Raw genomic sequence first — 21831 nt, forward strand, 5'->3', positions numbered from 1 at the left:
TCTCACCCAATCTGCCTCTCCTTCTGAGTCTCACACTTTCTGTCTCTCGTTGTCTCTATCTCGGTGTCTGTCTCTCCCTGTTTGTCGTTTTGTCTCTGTCTCTCAATGTGTCTGTCGACTTCTCATGGTGTCCAGTTCTGTTCACAGTAGCTCGATTCCTGCTCTGACAGAACTGCCACACGTCAGTTCCTCTTTAGTATAATGGTGAGTATCCCCGCCTGTCACACGGGAGACCGAGGTGCAATTCCCCGACGGGGAGGCAGTTGTTTCAAAATGTAGAATTTTACTTCTGTTTCTTGGAAGAGATTCATATTAAAAAGTTCCAGAGCAATATCGAACTGTAAAAATACAGGTAGAGGAGATTGCCTCGTCCAGATTTTTAGCAAATGCAGAATTTTTCAGGAGTCTTTGGCCGTCTGCTGCACAGAGATGGATGACTGAATTTTTCCTAAGTAACGTTTAAAAATGCAGCGAAGCACTAGTCGTGGCCGAGTGGTTAAGGCGATGGGCTAGGAATCAATTAAATTACCCCGCTCAGGTTCGAATCCTGCCGACTACGATTTTCAGCATTTTTCATTCCATTTCATAATTTAACCGGTTCTCTGCCAAACTGATCCTGAGATAGATGGAATAACGTCCCACACCTTTCAACACTGACATTTTTTTCTCATTTTTATTAATCTGCAATATTCACGATGCATCCGTTTCAAAAATCGCAAACATCAGTGAAAGTTGCGACAGTGATTCAGCCTGTCTATCCCTCGAGATGACGAAGGCTGCCCGTCTGTGCATGTCCGTTGGTGCGTGCACATTTTTGGATATGTGTGTGCGTGTCTCTGTGTCTGGCTATCTCTATATATGTCTCTGTGTATGTGCAACTGTCTGTGCAAATCATCATACGAATTTAGTATGTCCTGGAACTTATAAAAAAGACTTGGGGAAAATAATACGGTTGTGAACTTTTGTATCGGCTTAGGTTCAGTGGCAGCATTCTCGACAGAATCAGAAGTTTGTGTGTTCAAGTCGCACTCCTTGGACTTGAGCATATCATCTTGGCTAACACTCAAGTGCAGCACTTGGGGAATTTTGCAATGTTGAAGCTGTTGACTTTCGGATGAAATGTTAAATTGAAGCTCCGTCTGCACCCTCGGGTGGATATGAAAGGTCCCAGAGCATTACTCGAAACAGAGTAGGAGAGTTGCCCTCGTGTCAATATTCCTCAAAATGTTCGTAAATGCTCACTAAAAGACTGTGTGCATGTGTTTGTATGTGGGGTTGGGGTTGAAGCCCAGTTTGTCACAGAGACAAAATCCAAGCTCTCACAGGGCCAGGATAACCGAGTGGTTATGTCGTTGGCCTTAAACTTCAAAGGGTTTTCCACCGTGGGTTCTTCCCCACTCCTGGTTTCTATTTATTTTAACACAGATTTCCTCCCATTCTGATCAGTGATGTCCGATTTTCATCGGTTGAATCAACAATTTTCTGTAACTATGTGTCACTCTGAACCGATAATGAAATGAAATTGTGAAATGTATCTGTGTCGCTCGGTCTCTGCCTCTCTCTCTCTCTCCACAGAGCTGTGTATGTGTTTGTATGTCTGAGTCTTTGTCTCTCTCAGTCTGACTCACTCTGTCTGTCCCTGTTTCTCCGTTTGTCTCAGTCTCTCAATCTGTCTCTTTCTCACGGTGCCCACGTCTGTTCCAATGGGATTCTCTCAGATTCTTTGTCTGACTGGCGCTCTCTTTCCCATCATTTCGGTCTGTCCATTTCTTTGCCTGTCTCTGTTAGTCCCTGCCTCTAACCTGAGAAGTATTTCCATCATTTTCTGTTTTAGTTTCTATCTCTTTCTCTCTATCTGTCTCTCTCCTTGTCACTGTCTTTATCATTGTCTTTCTCTCACTCTTTCCCTTTCTCTCTTAATAGATCAAACACACAAATCTCTGTCTCTGTATGTGTTTGTGTCTTTTTCTCACCCAATCTGCCTCTCCTTCTGAGTCTCACACTTTCTGTCTCTCGTTGTCTCTATCTCGGTGTCTGTCTCTCCCTGTTTGTCGTTTTGTCTCTGTCTCTCAATGTGTCTGTCGACTTCTCATGGTGTCCAGTTCTGTTCACAGTAGCTCGATTCCTGCTCTGACAGAACTGCCACACGTCAGTTCCTCTTTAGTATAATGGTGAGTATCCCCGCCTGTCACACGGGAGACCGAGGTGCAATTCCCCGACGGGGAGGCAGTTGTTTCAAAATGTAGAATTTTACTTCTGTTTCTTGGAAGAGATTCATATTAAAAAGTTCCAGAGCAATATCGAACTGTAAAAATACAGGTGGATGAGATTGCCTCGTCCAGATTTTTAGCAAATGCAGAATTTTTCAGGAGTCTTTGGCCGTCTGCTGCACAGAGATGGATGACTGAATTTTTCCTAAGTAACGTTTAAAAATGCAGCGAAGCACTAGTCGTGGCCGAGTGGTTAAGGCGATGGGCTAGGAATCAATTAAATTACCCCGCTCAGGTTCGAATCCTGCCGACTACGATTTTCAGCATTTTTCATTCCATTTCATAATTTAACCGGTTCTCTGCCAAACTGATCCTGAGATAGATGGAATAACGTCCCACACCTTTCAACACTGACATTTTTTTCTCATTTTTATTAATCTGCAATATTCACGATGCATCCGTTTCAAAAATCGCAAACATCAGTGAAAGTTGCGACAGTGATTCAGCCTGTCTATCCCTCGAGATGACGAAGGCTGCCCGTCTGTGCATGCCCGTTGGTGCGTGCACATTTTTGGATATGTGTGTGCGTGTCTCTGTGTCTGGCTATCTCTATATATGTCTCTGTGTATGTGCAACTGTCTGTGCAAATCATCACCATGAATTTGGTATGTCCTGGAACTTATAAAAAAGACTTGGGGGAAATAATAAGGTTGTGAACTTTTGTATCGGCTTTGGTTCAGTGGCAGCATTCTCGACTGAATCGGGAGTTTGTGTGTTCAAGTCGCACTTCTGAGACTTGAGCATTATCATCTTGGCTAACACTCAAGTGCAGCACTTGGGGAATTTTGCAATGTTGAAGCTGTTGACTTTCGGAAGAAATGTTAAATTGAAGCTCCGTCTGCACCCTCGGGTGGATATGAAAGTTCCCAGTGCATTACTCGAAAAAGATTAGGAGAGTTGCCCCCGTCTCAATATTGCTAAAAATGTTCGTAAATGCTCACTGAAAGCCGATGTGCATGTGTTTGTATGTGGGGTTGGGGTTGAAGTCCAGATTCTCAGAGAGACAGAATGCAGGTTCTCACAGGACCAGGATACCCGAGTGGTTGAGGCGTTGGCCTTAAAATTCAATGAGTTTTTCTCGAGTGGGTTCGTACCTCACTCCTGGTATCTGTTTAATTTAACACGGATTTCCTCCCATTCTGATCAGTGAGACCGGATTTTCATCGGTGAATCAGCAATTTTCTGTAACAATGTGACACTCTGAACCGATAATGAAATGAAATTGTGAAATATATCTGTGTCGCTCGGTCTCTGCCTCTCTCTCTCTCTTCAGAGAGTTGTGTATGTGTTTGTATGTTTGAGTCTTTGTCTCTCTCAGTCTGACTCACTCTGTCTGTCCCTGTTTCTCTGTTTGTCTCTGTCTCTCAATCTGTCTCTTTCTCACGGTGCCACGTCTGTTCCAATGGGATTCTCTCAGACTCTTTGTCTGACTGGCTCTCTCTTTCCCATCATTTCGGTCTGTCCATGTCTTTGCCTGTCTCTGTTAGTCCCTGCCTGTAAGCTGAGAAGTATTTCCATCATTTTCTGTTTTAGTCTCTATCGCTCTCTCTCCATCTGTCTCTCTCCTTGTAACTGTCTTTATCATTATCTTTCTATCACTCTTTCCCTCTCTCTCTTAATAGATCACACACACACATCTCTGTATATGTATATGTTTGAGTCTTTTTCTCACTCAGTCTGCCTCTCCTTCTCAGTCTCACACTTTCTGTCTCTCGTTGTCTCTATCTCGCTGTCTGTCTCTCCCTGTTTGTCGGTTTGTCTCTGTCTCTCAATGTGTCTGTCGACTTCTCATGGTGTCCAGTTCTGTTCACAGTGAATCGATTCCTGCTCTGACAGAACTGGCACATGTTAGTTCCTCGTTAGTAAAGTGGTGAGTATCCCTGCCTGTCACGCGGGAGTCCGGGGTTCAATTTCCCGACGGGGAGGCAGTTGTTTCAAAATGTAGAATTTTACTTCTGTTTCTTGGAAGAGATTCATATTTAAAAGTTCCAGAGCAATATCGAACTGTAAAAATACAGGTGGAGGCGATTGCCTCGTCAAGATTTTTAGCAAACGGAGAATTTTTCAGGAGTCTTTGTCCGTCTGCTGCACAGAGATGGATGACTGAGTTTTTTCTGAGTAACGTTTAAAAAGGCAGCGACGCAGTAGTCGTGGCCGAGTGGTTAAGGCGATGGACTCGAAATCCATTGGGTTATCCCGCGCAGGTTCGAATCCTGCCGACTACGATTATCAGCATTTTTCATTCCATTTCACAATTTAACCGGTTCTCTGCCAAACTGATCCTGAGACAGATGGAATAACGTTTAACACTGACATTTTTTTCTCATTTTTATTAATCTGCAATATTCACGATACATCCGTTTCAAAAATCGCAATCATCAATCAAAGTTGCGACAGTGATTCAGCCTGTCTATCCCTCGAGATGTCTGAGGCATCTGTGCATGCCCGTTGGTGCGTGCACATTTTTGGTTATGTGTGTGTGTGTCTCTGTGTCTGTCTATCTCTATATATGTCTCTGTGTGTGTGCAACTGTCTGTGGAAATCATCATCATGAATTTGGTATGTCCTGGAACTTATAAAAAAGACTTGGGGGAAATAAAAAGGTTGTGAACTTTTGTATCGGCTTTGATTCAGTGGCAGCATTTTCGACTGAATCGGGAGTTTGTGTGTTCAAGTCGCACTTCTGAGACTTGAGCATTATCATCTTGGCTAACACTCAAGTGCAGCACATGGGGAATTTTGCAATGTTGAAGCTGTTGACTTTCGGATGAAATGTTAAATTGAAGCTCCGTCTGCACCCTCGGGTGGATATGAAACTTCCCAGTGCATTGCTCGAAAAAGAATAGGAGAGTTGCCCCCGTCTCAATATTACTAAAAATGTTCGTAAATGCTCACTGAAAGCCGATGTGCATGTGTTTGTATGTGAGGTTGGGGTTGAAGCCAAGATTCTCACAGAGACAGAATACAGGTTCTCACAGGACCAGGATAGCCGAGTGGTTGAGGCGTTGGCCTTAAAATTCAATGAGTTTTTCTCGAGTGGGTTCGTACCTCACTCCTGGTATCTGTTTAATTTAACACGGATTTCCTCCCATTCTGATCAGTGAGACCGGATTTTCATCGATAAATCAGCAATTTTCTGTAACAATGTGACACTCTGGACGGATAATGAAATGAAATTGTGAAATGTATCTGTGTTGCTCTGTCTCTGCCTCTCTCTCTCTCTTCAGAGAGTTGTGTATGTGTTTGTATGTTTGAGTCTTTGTCTCTCTCAGTCTGACTCACTCTGTCTGTCCCTGTTTCTCTGTTTGTCTCTGCCTCTCAAGCTGTCTCTTTCTCACGGTGCCACGTCTGTTCCAATGGGATTCTCTCAGACTCTTTGTCTGACTGGCTCTCTCTTTCCCATCATTTCGGTCTGTCCATGTCTTTGCCTGCCTCTGTTAGTCCCTGCCTGAAAGCTGAGAAGTATTTCCATCATTTTCTGTTTTAGTCTCTATCGCTCTCTCTCCATCTGTCTCTCTCCTTGTCACAGTCTTTATCATTGTCGTTCTATCACTCTTTCCCTCTCTCTAATAGATCACACACACACATCTCTGTATATGTATTTGTTTGACTCTTTTTCTCACTCAGTCTGCCTTTCCTTCTCAGTCTCACACTTTCTGTCTCTCGTTGTCTCTATCTCGCTGTCTGTCTCTCCCTGTTTGTCGGTTTGTCTCTGTCTCTCAATGTGTCTGTCGACTTCGCATGGTGTCCAGTTCTGTTCACAGTGGCTCGATTCCTGCTTTGACAAATCTGGTACACGTCAGTTCCTCGTTAGTATCGTGGTGAATATCCCCGCCTGTCACGTGGGAGACCGGGGTTCAATTACCTGACGGGGAGGCAGTTGTTTCAAAATGTAGAATTTTACTTCTGTTTCTTGGAAGAGATTCATATTAAAAAGTTCCAGAGCAATATCGAACTGTAAAAATACAGGTAGAGGAGATTGCCTCGTCCAGATTTTTAGCAAACGGAGAATTTTTCAGGAGTCTTTGGCCGCCTGCTGCACAGAGATGGATGATTGAGTTTTATCTGAGTAACATTGAATGATGCAGCGAGCTAGTAGTCGTGGCTGAGTGGGTAAGACAATAGACAAAAAATCCATCGGGGTTTCTCTGCGCAGTTTTGAATCATGCCGACTATGTTTCTCAACATATTTCATTCTGTTTCACAATTTAACCACGTTACTGCAAAACTGATTCTGAGATAGATAGAGCAACGTCCCACATCTTTCGATGCAGCCGCTGTTTTCTTTCTTACATTAATCTGCAGTATTCACGATATATTCGGATAGAAAAACGCAAAAACGAGCCAAAGTAGCCTCAGTGACCCTGCCTGTCTATCCATCTATTTGTCTAAGGCAACCTGTGTATATCTTGATCTGAGTGTCATGGTACATCAGTCATTGAAAGTTGGCATGTCGGTGCAGCAGGCGGTGAAGAAAACACATGGCATGTTCGCCTTCATAGCTCGGGGGTTTGAGTATGGGAGCAGGAAGATATTACTGCAGTTGTACAGGGCCTTGGTGAGGTCACACCTGGAATATTGTGTTCAGGTTTGGTCCCCGAATCTGAGGAAGGACGTCCTTGCTATTGAGGGAGTACAGCGAAGGTTCACCAGCATGATTCCCGGGATGGCAGGATTGACATATGAGGAGAGACTGGCTCAACTGGGCTGGTATCCACTGGAGTTTAGAAGAATGAAAGGGGATCTCACAGAAACATATAAAATTCTGACGAGATTGGAGGCTGTAAGAATGTTCTCATTGCTGGGGAGTTTGAGACCAAGGATTACAGTCTAAAAATAAGGGGTAAGCCATTTATGACCGAGATGAGGAGAAACTTCTTCACTCAGAGAGTGGTTAACCTGTGAAATTTTCTACCGCAGAAAGTCGTTGAGGCCAGTTCATTAGATATATTCAAAAGGGAGTTAGATATGGCCCTTATGGCTAAAGAGATCAAGTGGTGTGGAGAGAAAGCAGGAAAGGGGTACTGAGGTTGAATGATGAGCCATGATCTTATTGAATGGTGGTGCAGGCTCGAAGGGCCGAATGGCATATTCCTGCAACTAATTTCTATGTTGATGCATGTATATATGTTTTTTATTGTGCGTGCGCGTGTCTGTGTATGTCTATCTGTATGTATGTCTCTGTGTATGTGCAACTGTCTGTGTAAATCATCACCATGAATTTGGCACGTCCCGGAATTTTTAAAACACTTGGGGAAAGTAATACGGTTGTGATCTTTGGTATCGGTTTTGGTTCAGTGGCTCCATTCTCGACTGAATCAGGAGGTTGTGGGTGTAAGTCTCACTCCTGAGACTAGAACACATCATCTTGGATGACACTCAAATGCAGTATTTGGGGCATTTTGCATTGTTGAAGCTGTTGACCATCGGCTGAAATTTTAAATTGAAGCTCCATTTGCACCCTCGGGTGGATGTAAAAGTTCCCAGAGCCTTAGTCGGAAAAGAATAGGAGAGTTGCGCCCGTGTCAATATTACGAAAAAAGTTCGTAAATGCTCCCTGAAATCCTCTGTGTCTGTGTGTCGCTGTGGGGGTGGAGCTGAAGCCCAGATTCTCACAGAGGCAGAGTCCAACCATTGACAGGATCAGGACCAGGATGGCCGAGTTCCAAAGGCGTTGGATTTAAGATCTAATGGAGTATATACTCGCGTGGGTTCAAACCCCAATCCTGGTAATTCCTTAATTAAACAGAGATTTTTCCCATCCTGCCGAGTGATACCCGATTTTCATCTGCTGAATCTCCAATTTTCTGCAACGATGTGACATTCTGAGCCGACAATGAAATGACATTGTGAAATGTATCTGTGTTGCTCGGTCTCTGCCACTCTCTCTCTTTAGAGAGCTGTGAATGTATTTGAGTCTTTGTCTCTCTCAGTCTGCCTCTCTCTGACACACTCTTTCTGTCCCTGTTTCTCTGTTTGTCCCTGTCTCTCAATCTGTCTCTTTCTCACGGTGTCTCGTTCTGTTGCAATGGGATTCTCTCAGACTCTCAGTCTGACTGCCTATCTCTGTCCCATTATCTCTGTCTGTCCATGTCTTTGCCTGTTTCAGTTAATCCCTGTCTCTAACCTGATAAATATTTCCATTATGTTCTGTTTTTGTCTCTATGTCTCTCTCTCTATCTGTCTTTCTCTCTATCTGTCGCCCTCTTTGTCTCTCTCCTTGTCCCTGTCCTTTTCTCTGTCATTCCATCACTATTTTCCTCCCTCTCTTAATGGAGCACGCAAATACATCTCTGTGTATATATGTGTTTGAGTCTTTTTCTCATTCAGTCTGATCCTCCCTTTCAGTCTCAAACTTTCTGTCTCTCTTTGTCTCTATCTCGCTGTCTGTCTGTCCCCGTTTCCCTGTTTGTCTCTGGTTCTCAATGTGTCTGTCACTTTCTCATGGTGTCCAGTTCCGTTCGAATGGGATTCTCTCAGTCTCTCTGTCTGACTGTCTCACTCTTTCCCATCATCTCTGTCTGTCTATGTTTCTGCCTATCTGCCTCTCTTTGCCTGTCGCTGGTAGTTCCTGTCTCTAACCTGCTGAGTATTTCCATCATTTTCTGTTTATATCTTTGTCTCTCTCTCGACCTGTCGTTCTCTCTCTATCTGTCTCTCTCCTTGTCACTGTCTTTATCATTGTCTTTCTTTCACTCTTTCCCTCTCTCTCTTTATTGATCACACACACACATCTCTGTATATGTAGGCGTTTGAGTCTTTTTCTCAGAGTCTGCCTGACTTTTCAGTCTCACACTTTCTGCCTCTCGTTGTCCCTCTATCGCTGTCTATCTCTCCCTGTTTGTCGGTTTGTCTCTGTCTCTCAATGTGTCTGTCGACTTCTGTTCACAGCTCGATGACTGCTCTGACATCGCCCGTACCTTCGTCCGTGTAGTCGTGATTTTTCTCCCCTGTTAAGCAATAGAACCGGGTTCAATTCCCCGACGGAAAAGCAGTTTTTTCAAAATGTCAAATTTTACTTCTGTTTCTTGGTATATATTCATATTAAAAAGTTCCAGAACAATATAGAACAGTAAAAATACAGCAAGAGGCGATTGCCTCTTCCAGATTTTTTGCAAACAGAGACTTTTTCAGGATTCTGTGGCCGTCTGCTGCACAGAGATGGATGACTGAGTTTTTTCTGAGTAACATTTAAAGTGCTAGAGCCGTAGTTGTGGTCGAGTGGTTAATGCGATTGGCTTGAAATCCTTTGGGTTTTCGGCGCTCAGGTTCGAATCCTGCCGGCTATGATTCTCTACAATTTAACCAGGTTTTTGCAAAACTAATCCTGAGATCGGTGGAATAACGTCCCAAACCTTTCAACACTGACATCTATTTCTCATTGTTATTAATCTGCAATATTCACGATACATACGGATAGAAAAACGCAAACATCAGCCAAAGTAGCGACAGGGACTCAGCCTGTATATCCCTCGAGATGTCGCAGGCATCTGTGCATGTCCGTTGGTGCATGTATATTTTTGGTTATGTATGTATGTGTGTGTCTCTGTGTCTGTCTATCTGTATATATGTCTCTGTGTATGTGCAACTGTCTGTAGAAATCATCACCATGAATTTGGTATGTCCTGGAACTTTTCAAAAAGACTTGGGGACAATAATACGGTTGTGAACTTTGGTATCGGCTTTGGTTCAGTGGCAGCATTCTCGACTGAAAAACGCAAAAGCCAGACAAAGTAGCGACAGTGACCCTGCCTGTCTATCCATCTATTTGTCTAAGGCAACCTGTGTATATCTTGATCTGGGTGTCATGGTACATCAGTCATTGATTATTGGTATGCAAGTGCAGCAGGCAGTGAAGAATGCAAATGGCATGTTCGCCTTCATAGCGAGAAGATTTGAGTATAGGAGCAGGGAGGTTTCACTGCAGTTGTACAGTGCCTTGGTGAGGCCACTCCTGGAATATTGTGTTCAGTTTTGGTTTCCGAATCAGAGGAAGGAAGTCCTTGCTATTGAGGGAGTACAGCGAAGGTTCACCAGCATTATTCCCGGGATGGCAGGACTGACATATGAGCAGAGACTGGATCAACTGGGCTGGTATCCACTGGAGTTTAGAAGAATGAGAGGGGATCTCATAGAAACAAATACAATTCTTATGAAATTTGACAAGTGAGAGGCAGGAAGAATGTTTCCGATACTGGGGAGTTCGAGAACCAGGGGGCACAGTCTAAGAATAAGGGGTAAGCCATTTAGGACCGAGATGAGGAGAAACGTCTTCACTCAGAGAGTGGTTAACCTATGGAATTCTCTACCATAGAAAGTTGTTCAGGCCAGTTAGTTAGATATATTCAAGACTGAGTTAGATATGGCCCTTACGGCTCAAGGGTTCAAGGGATATGGAGAGAAAACAGGAAATGGGTACTGAGGTTGAAAGATCAGCCATGATCTTAAAGAATGGTGGTGCAGGCTCCTGCAACTAATTTCTATGTTTCTATGTTTCTACGTTGATGCGTGTATATTTTTGGTTATTGTGTTTGTGTGTGTCTGTGTATGTCTATCTGTATGTATGTATCTGTGTATGTGCAACTGTCGATGCAAATCATCACCATGAATGTGGTATGTACTGGAAATGTTTTAAAAACTTGGGGAAAATAATACGGTTGTGATCTTTGGTATCGGCCTTGGTTCATTGGCTCTATTCTCGACTGAATCGGGAGGTTGTGTGTGTAAGTCCCACTCCTGAGACTTGAGCAGATAATCTTTGCTGACACTCAAGTGCAGTACTTGGGGAATTTTGCATTGTTGACGCTGTTGACCCTCAGCTGAAATGTTAAATTGAAGCTCCGTCTGCAACCTCGGCTAGATGTGAAAGTTCCCAGAGCATTACACGAAAAAGAATAGGAGAGTTGCGCCCTTGTCAATATTACTAAACATTTTCGTAAATGCTCACTGAAACCCGATGTGTATGTGTGTGTGTTGCTGTGGGGGTGGAGCTGAAGCCCACATTCTCACAGAGACAGAATCCAAACGCTACAAAGACCAGGATGGGCGAGTGGTTAAGGCGTTGGCCATAAAATTCAATGGGTTTTTCCCGCGTGGATTCGAACCCCAATCCTAGAATCTCTTTAATTTAACCGAGATTTTTCCCATCCTGCCCAGTGATACATGATTTTCATCTGTTGAATCTGCAATTTTCTGTAACTCTGTGACGCTCTAAGTCGATCATGAAATGAAATTGTGAAATGTAGCTGTGTATCTCAGTCTCTGCCTTTCTCTCTTTAGAGAGCTGTGTATGTGTTTGTGTGCTTGAGCCTTTGTCTCCCTCAGTCTGCCTCTCTCTGACTCACTCTGTCTGTGCCTGGTTCTCTGTTTGTCTCTGTCTCTCAATCTGTCTCTTTCTCACGGTGTCCAGTTCTGTTCCAATGCGATTCTCTCAGACTCTCTGTCTGACTGTCTCTCTCTTTCCCATCCTCCCTGTCCGTGTCTTTGCCTGTCTCATTTTGTCCCTGACTCTAATCTGATGAGTATTTCCATCATTTTCTGTTTTTGAAATTTAGAAACATGGAAAATAACTGCAGGAGTAGGCCATTAGGCCCTTCGATCCTGCACCGCCATTCAATATTATCATGGCTGATCATTCTTTCAGTTACCCTTTCCTGTTTTCCTCTCCATCCCACTTCATCCACTTAACCGTAAGGACCATATATAACTCCCTCTTGAATATATCCAATGAACTGGCTTCAACAACTCTCTGCGGCAGGGAATTCCACAGGTCAACAACTCTCTGAGTGAAAAAGTTTCTACTCATCTCACTGCTAAATTGCCTACCCCTTATCCTAAGACTATGTCCCCTGGTTCTGACTTCCCCAACATCGAGAACATTCTTCCCGAATCTAACCTGTGCAGTCCCGTCAGAATCGTATATGATTCTATGAGATCCCCTCTCATCATTCTAAACGCCAGTGATTAAAGGCCTTGTTGATCCAATCTCTCCTCATATGTCAGTCCTGCCATCCCTGGAATCAGTCTGGTGAACCTTCGCTGCACTCCCTCAACAGCAAGAACGTCCTTCCTCAGACTAGGAGACCAAAACTAAGGCCTTGTACAACTGCAGTAAGATCTCCTGGCTCCTATATTCAAATCATCTAGCTGCGAAGGCCAACATATCATTTGCCTTCTTTACCGCCTGCTGTACCTGCATGCCCACTTTCAGTGACTGATGCACCATAACACCAATGTCTCACTGCACCTCCCCTTTTTCTAGTTTTCCGCCATTCAGATAATATTCTACCTTCGTGTTGTTGCCCCCAAAATGGATAACCTCACATTTATCCACATTATACTGCATCTGCCATGTATTTGCCCACTCACCTAATCTGTCCAATTCACCCTGCAGCCTCTTAGCGTCCTCCTCACAGCTCGGACCGCCACCCAGTTTAGTGTCATCCGCAAACTTGGAGATATTACACTCTATTCCTTCAACCAAATCGTTCATGTATATTGTAAAGAGCTGGAGTCCCAGCACTGAGCCCTGCGGCACACCACTAGTCACTTCCTGCCAGTTTGAAAAGGACCCGTTTATCCCGATTCTCTGCATCCTGTCTGCCAACCAGCTTTTTATCCATGTCAGTACATTAATCCCAAAACCATGCGCTTTGATTTTGTGCACCAATCTCTAGTGCGGAACCTTGTCAAAAGCCTATTGAAAGTCCAAATACACCACATCCATTGGTTCTCCCTTGTCCACTCTACTCATTACATCCTCAAAAAATTCCAGAAGATTCGTCAAGCGTGATTTAACATTCATAAATCCATGCTGACTCGGTCCGATCCTGTCACTGCTTTCCAAATGGGCTGCTATTTCATCCTTAATGATTGGTTCCAATATTTTCCCCACGACTGATGTCAGGCTAACCGGTCTATAATTAGCTGCTTTCTCTCTCCCTCCTTTTTTAAAAAGTGCCATCACATTAGCTACCCTCTAGTCCATAGGAACTGATCCAGGGTCGAATGATTGTTGGAAAATGATCACCAATGCATCCACTATTTCTAGGGCCACTTCCTTAAGTACTCTGGGATGCAGACTATCAGGAGCCGGGGATTTATCGGCTTTCAATCCCAACAATTTCCCCAACACAAGTTCCCGCCAATGAGCCTATATTTCAGTTCCTCATTCTCACGAGATGCACAGTCCCCATGTACATTAGGAAGGTTTTTTGTATCTTCCTTTGTAAAGACAGAACCGAATTATTGTCTCTATCTTTCTTTCTCTCTATCTGTCTCCCTCTTTGTCTCTTTCTTTGTCCCTGTCTTTGTATCGGTCATTGCATCATATTTGCCTCCTTCTCTTTATGGAGCACACAAACACATCTCTGTGCATGTATGTGTTTGAGTCGTTTTCTCATTCAGACTGACCCTTCCTCTCAATCTCAAACTTTCTGTCTCTCTTTGCCTCTACCTCGCTGTCTGTCTCTCCCTGTTTCCCGGTTTGTCTGTCTCTCAACGTGTCTGTCTCTTTCTCACGATGTCCAGTTCTGTTCCAGTGGGATTCTCTCTTTCTCTCTGTCTGACTGTCTCTCTCATTCCCATCATCTCTGTCTGTCTATGTCTCGACCTGTCTGTCTCTATTTGCCTGTCTCTGTTAGTTCCTGTCTCTAACCTGCTGAGTATTTCCATCATTTTCTGTTTATATCTCTGTATATCTCTCTATCTGTCGCTCACTCTTCATCTGTCTCTCTCCTTGTTACTGTCTTTATCACTGTCTTTCTCTAACTGTTTCCCTCTCTCTCTTTATATCTGTATGTGTGTGTGTTTGTGTCTTTTTCTCACTCAGTCTGCCTCTCCTTCTCAGTCTCACACTTTCTGTCTCACGTTGTCTCTAACTTGCTGTCTGTCTCTCTCGGTTTGTCTCTGTCTCTCAATGTGCCTGTCTACTTCTCATGGTGTCCATTTCTGTTCTCAGCTCGATTCCTGCACTGACAGAATCCACACCCGTCAGCTCCTCCTTCGTGTCTTAGTTAATATCCCTCTCTGTCACGCGCGAGGTAGGCCTTCAATTCCCCGACGAGGATGAAGCTTTTTTAAAATGTTGAATATTACTTCTGTATGTCCTGAAACTTTATAAAAAGACTTGGGGAATATAATACGGATGTTAACTTTGGTATCGGCTTTGGGTCAGTGGCATCATTCTCGACTGAATAAGGAGGTAGTGTGTGTAAGTCCCACTCCTCAGACTTGAGCATATAATCTTGGCTGACACTCAAATGCGGTACTTGGGGGATTTTGCATTGTTGAAGCTGTTGACTTTCGGATAAAATGTTAAATTGAAGCTCCGTCTGCACCCTCGGGTGGATGTGAAAGTTCCCAGAGCATTACTCGAAAAAGAACAGGAGAGTTGCCCCTGTGTCAATATTACTATAAATATTCGAAAATGCTCATTGAAAACCTGTGTCTGTGAGGGTGGAGCTGCAGCCCAGATTCTCACAGAGACAAAATGCGAATACTGACAAAACCACGAAGGCCGAGTTGTTAAGGCGTTGGACCGAAAATCCAATGTGTTTATACCTGCATAGGTTCGAACCCCACTCCTGGTAAATCTTTAAATTCAAACCGATTTCCTGCCATCCTGCTCAGTTATACCCGAATCTATTCTGTTGAATCTGCATTTGTCAATAACTTTGTAACATTCAAACAAATGGGATTGTGCAATGTATCTGTGCCTCTCACTCTCTGTCTTTAGAGTGCTCTTTATGTGTTTGAGTCTGACTCTCTGTGTCTGAGGAATAAGAAGCTGAATTTAGGGAGCTGGGAGCTAAATTAACAAATCGGACCTCAAAGGTAGCAATCTCAGGGATAGCTACCACTTTTCAGAGTAGGAATCGCAGCATAGTTCAGATGAATGTGTGTTGCAGAAGGGAGGGATTCAATTTCTTGGGACATTGGAACCGTTCTGTGGGAGCTGGGAACTGTGCAAAGCGGACGGTCTGCACCTCAGCAGAACCAATGTCCACGAGGGAGAGTTTGCTCGTGTTGTTGGGGAGGGGTTAAACTGATATGGCAGCGGGATGGGAACCTTTGGGGGTAGGAATGTAAGGGTGGAGGGCAGAGAAACCCAAAGGAAAAAATCAAAAAGGGCCACATTGCAGCAAACTTCTAAAGGGACAAGGTGTGTTAAGATAACAAGCCTGAAGGCACTGTGCCTCAATGCGAGGAGTATTCGTAATAAGGTGGACAAATTAACTGCACAGGCAGCAATTAATGAATATGATGCAATTGGCATCACGGAGAAATGGCTCCAGGGTGACGAAGGCCGGGAACGCAACATCAAGGGGTATTCACCAGTCAGGAAGGATAGACACAAAGGAAAAGGAGGTGGGGTGGCATTGCTAGTTGAAGAGCAAATTAATGCAATAGTCAGGAAGGACATTTACGTGGGTGGATCTGTGGAATATCAAAGGGAAAAAAACGCTAGTGGGAGTTGTGTACCACCAAACAATCGTAGTGAGTTTGCTGACAGCATCAAACAAGAAAGTAGGGATGTGTGCAATAAAGGTACATCAGTTATCATGGGCGACTTTAATCAACACATAGATTGGGCTAACCAAACTGGTAGTAATACGGTGGAGAAGGATTTGCTGGAGTGTATTAGGGATGGTTTTCTCGACCAATATGTCGAGGGACCATCTAGAGGGCTGGCCATCCTCGACTGTTTGATGTGTAATGAGAAAGGACGAATTAGCAATCTTGTTGTGCGAGGCCCCTTGGGGAAGAGTAACCACAGTAAGGTAGAATTCTTTGTTAAGGTGGAGAGTGAAACAATTAATTCTGAGACTGGGGTCCTGAACTTAAGGAAAGGTAACGTCGATGGTATGAGACATGAATTGGCTAGAATAGACTGGGAAATGATACATAAAGGGTTGACGGCAGATAGGCAATGGAAAACATATAAAGATCACATGGATGAACTTCAACAATTGGACATCCCTGTCTGGAGTAAAAATAAAATGGGGAAGGTGGCTCAACCGTGGCTAACAAGGGAAATTAAGGACAGCGTTAAATCCAAGGAAGAGGCATATAAATTGGTCAGATAAAGCATCAACCCGAGGACGGGGAGAAAGTTAGAATTCAGCAGAGGAGGACAAAGGGTTTAATTAGGAGGGGGGAAATAGAGTATGAGAGGAAGCTTGCTGGGAACATAAACACTTCCATAAATATGTGAAGAGAAAAAGAGTAGTGAAGGCAAACGTAGGTCCCTTGCAGTCAGATTCAGGTGAATTTATAATAGGGAACAAATACTTTGGTTCTGCCTTCACGAAGGAACTCGCGCATAATCTTCTGGAAATGGTACGTGACCGAGGGGCTAGTGAGAAGGAGGAACTGAAGAAAATCCTTATTTGTGGGAAATTGTGTTAGCGAAATTGATGGGACTAAAGGCCGATAAATCCCCGGGGCCTGATGGTCTGCATCCCAGAGTACTTAAGGAAGTGGCCCTAGAAATAGTGGATGCATTGGTGATTATTTTCCAACAGTCCATCGATTCTCGATCAGTTTGTATGGACTGAAGGGTAGCTAATGTAACACCACATTTTGAAAAAGGAGGGAGAGAGAAAACGGGTAATTATAGACCAGTTAGCCTGACATCAGTGGTGGGGAAAATGTTGTAATTAATTTTTAAAGATGAAATAGCAGCCCATTTGGAAAGCAGTGACAGGATTGGTCCAAGTCAGCATGGATTTATGAAAGGAAAATCATGCTTGACAAATCTTCTAGAATTGTGTGAGGATGTAACTAGTAGAGTCGACAAGGGAGAACCAGTGGATATGGTGTAGTGGGACTTTCAAAATACTTTTGACAAGGTCCCACACAAGAGGTTGGTGTGCAAAATTAAAGCACATGGTATTGGGGGTAATGTATTGACGTGGATAGAGAATTCGTTGGCAGACAGGAAGCAGAGAGTCGGGATAAACGGGTTCTTTTCATAATGGCAGGCAGTTACTAGTTGGGTGCCACAGGGCTCAGTGCTGGGACGCCAGCAATTTACAATATACATCAATGATTTAGATGAAGGAATTTTGTATAATATCTCCAAGTTTGCAGATGACATTATGCTAGATGGCGGTGTGAAATATGAGGAGGATGCTAAGAGGCTGCAGGGTGATTTGGACAGGTTAGGTGAGTGGGCAATTGCATGGCAGATGTAGAGTAATATGGATAAATGTGAGGTTATGCACTTTGGTGGCAGAAACACGAAGGCAGAATATTATTTGAATGGCGGCAGATGAGGAAAAGGGGAGGTGCAACGAGATCCGGGTGTCATGCTACATCAGTCATTGAAGGTTGGCATGCAGGTGCAGCAGACAGAAAGAAGGCAAATAGCATGTTGGCCCCATATCTTGGGGATTTGAATATCGCAGCAGGGCGGTCTTGCTGCAGCTGTACAGGGCCTTGGTGAGGCCTCACCTGGAATACTGTGTTCAGTTTTGTTCTAATCTGAAGAAGGACGTTCATGCTATTAAGGGAGTGCAGCAAAGGTTCACCAGACTGATTTCCGGGATGGGAGGACTGACATATGAGGAGAGATAGGATCGCCTGGGCCTGTATTCACTGGTGTTTAGAAGAATGAGAGGGGACCTCAGAAACATTCTGACGGGACAGGGCAGGTTAGATGCACGAAGAATGTTCCCGATGTTGGGGAAGTCCAGAACCAGTGGTCACAGTCTGAGGACAAGGGATAAGCCATTTAGGACCGAGATGAGGAGAAACGTCTTCACTCAGAGAGTTGTTAACCTGTGGAATTCTCTTCGGCAGAACGTTGTTGATGCCAGTTCATCAGATATATTCAAGAGGGAGTTGGATATGGCCCTTATGTTAATGGTATCAAGGGGTGTGGAGCGAAAGCTGGAAAGGGGTCCTGAGGTGAATGATCAGCCATGATCTTATTGAATGTTGGTGCAGGCTCGAAGGGGCGAATGGTCTATTCCTGCAACCTTTTTCTATGTTTCTATGTTTCTATGTTTCAGGGTGCATGCATCTAATGGCCCAGTGTGCTGTGCCATTTCTTTTAACTGGGTGCTATTTATTGAATCTGTAACTCGCCCGGTTTGTATCTGATCCATATTGTGTCTCACCTGACCAATCATCCACCTCCCATAGGCATGACATGTGTCTCTTTTCCTGTCCTCGGCATCGTCCTCTCAATTCCTGCTTATTTAGCTCGTTAATTGTTCGTGCATGGCCTTCCAATACGGATACACCCTGTAGCATTTTTTGGATGTTTTGGATCCTAACTGTGAAGATTCTATCCCAATCCTGGTCTGTTTCCTGATTAGTAACTCCGTTGTTCCCCTCAAACTATCTGCACTTGCCTGGATCGCCTGTATATCTGGTGCACCTACTAGAGATGTCCCTGTACAGTTAATACGTCATTTGCTATAGATCTCCTCTTTCTTCCTTCTTTGTGTCTCAGCTGCTTGTGTTACTCCCTTGCTACTGATATGTCACTAGCTATTCTCAGGATTGTGTCTAGCAATCATGTTTACAATGCTTTAGTCTTGTGGCTAATTTTTTCTGGCTGTTCAATTTATGCTCACAGGTCACATTTCATGCTGGACATTGTCAAATAACAACATTACTTCTGTTCCAGGTTCAACTACCACGCATAACTACCATGCAATTTCCCAAGGTTAATTCCCCTGGTTTACAATATTCAGGTAACATTTTTTACACAATTTATTTAAAAATCGTTTTACTGAGCTAGAAGCTTTTGCATCAAGTGCTTACACAAAGGAATATGGGGCGTACTTCCCCAGTAATTCTTTTTTAAACCAACATGCATTTTTTATCTTTTGCTTAACAAATCTATCCTTTGTGCATTTCCTAGCTCCAGAACATAACTTGCGAATAACTCTACAACTGGGTTTCTAAATTAAAACGTAATTCAATTCTAGGTTCATACTTTCTTAAAACTTCCCTCATACAGGACAACACTGCAAAGGGTTAAAAAAAACTTTCACTCTGTCTGAAAAAGTGGGTGGAGCCAAATCAACAGACAGCTCCACCACTTTCTGAAGCAGGCTTTCAGACACATGAAAAATTCATTAATTCCCACCTCAAATATTCCGCAGTCAAAAATCACACAATCACTTTCATTCAAAGACAGACATTCACAAAATTCTCTCTTCATTCAACAAAGCTTATTGTTTGGCCGGCTCTAATTTCGGATCCATACTTCACTTAAGGTAGTCAGTAACAATTTTTATTATGGTCTTCGGAAAAATATCTACTAAGCTAGTCTTCTGGCCCCCAATGAATCCTTTATTTTCCTCTGCTCCTAATCATAACCCTGTTAGTGTGGGGATACAAATTTGGGGCAAATTCCTCTGTCCATTCCCTTCTGTCATCTATATCAATTTTTATACTTACATCCTCTTGTCTTTTGTCACATTTTCTGTCCATCTCACCTTCGGGTATCTTTCTATTCATCATTCCTGCTGTTAAACTGCTCTTTTTCGCTTCATCATATCGTGCCTTAACCATCTTCTTAACCTTTTCAGATTTATCTCTCAGAAACTCTTCTGGTGGTTTATACCTCACCCCTCCAAATGCCTTGGCAGATTCCTTTGCCATTTCTTACACAGGGGCTTTTTCCCCAGTTCCCATTTTACCATCTTTACTTAAGCGGAACTATTTACACCGAGGCTTTTACCCGGATATCCCGTATACGTACTTATTCTCCCGACACATATATTTACTTATTTTGTCCTGACGCACCCCTCAACTGGATTTACTGGCTGCATGGACTCTGCTTCAGATTCGTTGGATCTGGTTACTTTGCGAGGAGAATTTCTCAAGGTAATTCTCTACTCACTCGTTGTTTGGTTGGTGGACTTTTTGAGTCTAATCTGCCCGTCCAGTAGATCCTGCTGACTGCGCCAAGTTGTTAGGGTTAACTTCAAACCACCACTCGGAGTCCCTTAGCCTTAAAGTAAATGCAGTTTTTATTAATAAAAGATACAAGCCAGCAGGTGAGCTATCCTTGAAGGAATGCTCAGAGAAACTGCCAGAGACATCTTATTTTATACAGTTTCAGATTATAGCATTACGTAATTACGCAAGTTACAATTAATACGTTCTGATTAATTAATACATGATTATCTGATAGGTTGCTTCCTCCAATCTGGCCTCTATATGTTTAATTGGTAATTCAGGATACATGTTGTTATGATTCTTTTTATTTAACTTGTATTTTGTTATAGAATTCAAATCCTATGTTATCTGTGTCTGTGCCCAGCTCCCAAGGCCTTTGGTCTATGAATTGGAACATCTGACCCTCTGCGGAAGACATCCCACACATGCTTCTCACAGTCTGAAGAACAGGCTGTGGGATCCATTTAAAAATCTGTTAACTCCATTTCAAAACATCCCAATTATTATTATTAATTGTAATTACGATTTGTGATCTGCCCTTTCAGTCGATTATGGGGTATCTTATCGAAGGCCTTTGGAAAATCTAGATAAATTACATCTACTACATTCCGTTAGTTTACGATATCTGTTACTTCTTCGAAAAATTCAAAGAATTTGGTCAATTCAAGACTTTCCCTTTTATAATCCATGCTGACTATTCATTTTTGGTTTCTAGTTGTTCTTCCACTTTCGCCTTTCGTAGGGATTCCATTATTTTTCCTACCAACGATGTTAAGTTGACTGGGCTATAGTTCCTCAGACACGTTCCATCTCCCTTCTTAAATATAGGTATTACATTAGGTATCTGCCAATCCTCCGGCACTGCACCTTATTCTAACGAAATATTAAATATGTTTATTAATGCCTCTGCTATCTCTTCCCAAGATGTAATTCGTCCGAAGCAAGCATTTTATCCTTTTTCGGTTTGATTAGTTTAAATAATATTTTATTTTTGTTCTTATTAAATGCAGTTATTTCATTTCTAATATCATCCAATGTCATGTCCACCTTTTTGTCTCCCTGATAAATACTGATGCAAATAATTGTTTAATATTTATACCTATCTCTGCCTGTGGACAGCCTTCTGAGCCACGTACCTTGGTATGTATTGTGGATGTCCTCCACGCAATCTGTATCCTTATCGTTAAAGGTAACGAGTATATCGTACCTTTTGGACAAGAACAGTGTCTCATTCTCAGCCTCTCCTCAGTTCTCGCTACACGGCACCCAACCAGCCACGGACTTTCCTGAACCTGGGGTTTTTTGTGGGATGTGACTGTTTTCTGGATTAAACTTTCCAGAAATCACTTATCCTGTGTGTTTCAGAATGTGTCGAGCTCGCACTCCAGCCCAATTACCCTGAGCCAGAGAGAATAAAGCAGAGACATTTCCTGCAGATGTGGAAATGCGGGACAGATTTGCTGTCCACAAACTCTCACACACTGCAGTCTTGACTCATTGCCTACCCTGCCATCTTTAGTTATTTTTTTAAAATGTATTTGCTTATTTACACACTGAATTAATTTAAATAGTTAGTTTTTATTCAAACGGTTATTTATAATTCTATTAATTAATTAGGTTATATAGTTAAATTATTAGT

The 21831-nt window shown here is 43.1% G+C and overlaps 1 non-coding gene and 1 pseudogene across 1 annotated transcript; one reads left to right on the forward strand and one right to left on the reverse strand.

The window, feature by feature from the left end:
• LOC139235565 (zinc finger protein 595-like) overlaps nucleotides 1-19802 on the reverse strand; it is a 115980-nt pseudogene extending 96178 nt beyond the window's left edge.
• Nucleotides 4415-4495, forward strand: trnas-cga (transfer RNA serine (anticodon CGA)). Its single transcript has one exon. It is a non-coding gene; the product is annotated as a tRNA-Ser (tRNA).
• Nucleotides 19803-21831: the final 2029 nt, after the last annotated feature.

Source organism: Pristiophorus japonicus, chromosome 23 (genome assembly GCF_044704955.1).
Source record: "Pristiophorus japonicus isolate sPriJap1 chromosome 23, sPriJap1.hap1, whole genome shotgun sequence".
Classification (NCBI taxonomy): Eukaryota; Metazoa; Chordata; class Chondrichthyes; family Pristiophoridae; genus Pristiophorus; species Pristiophorus japonicus.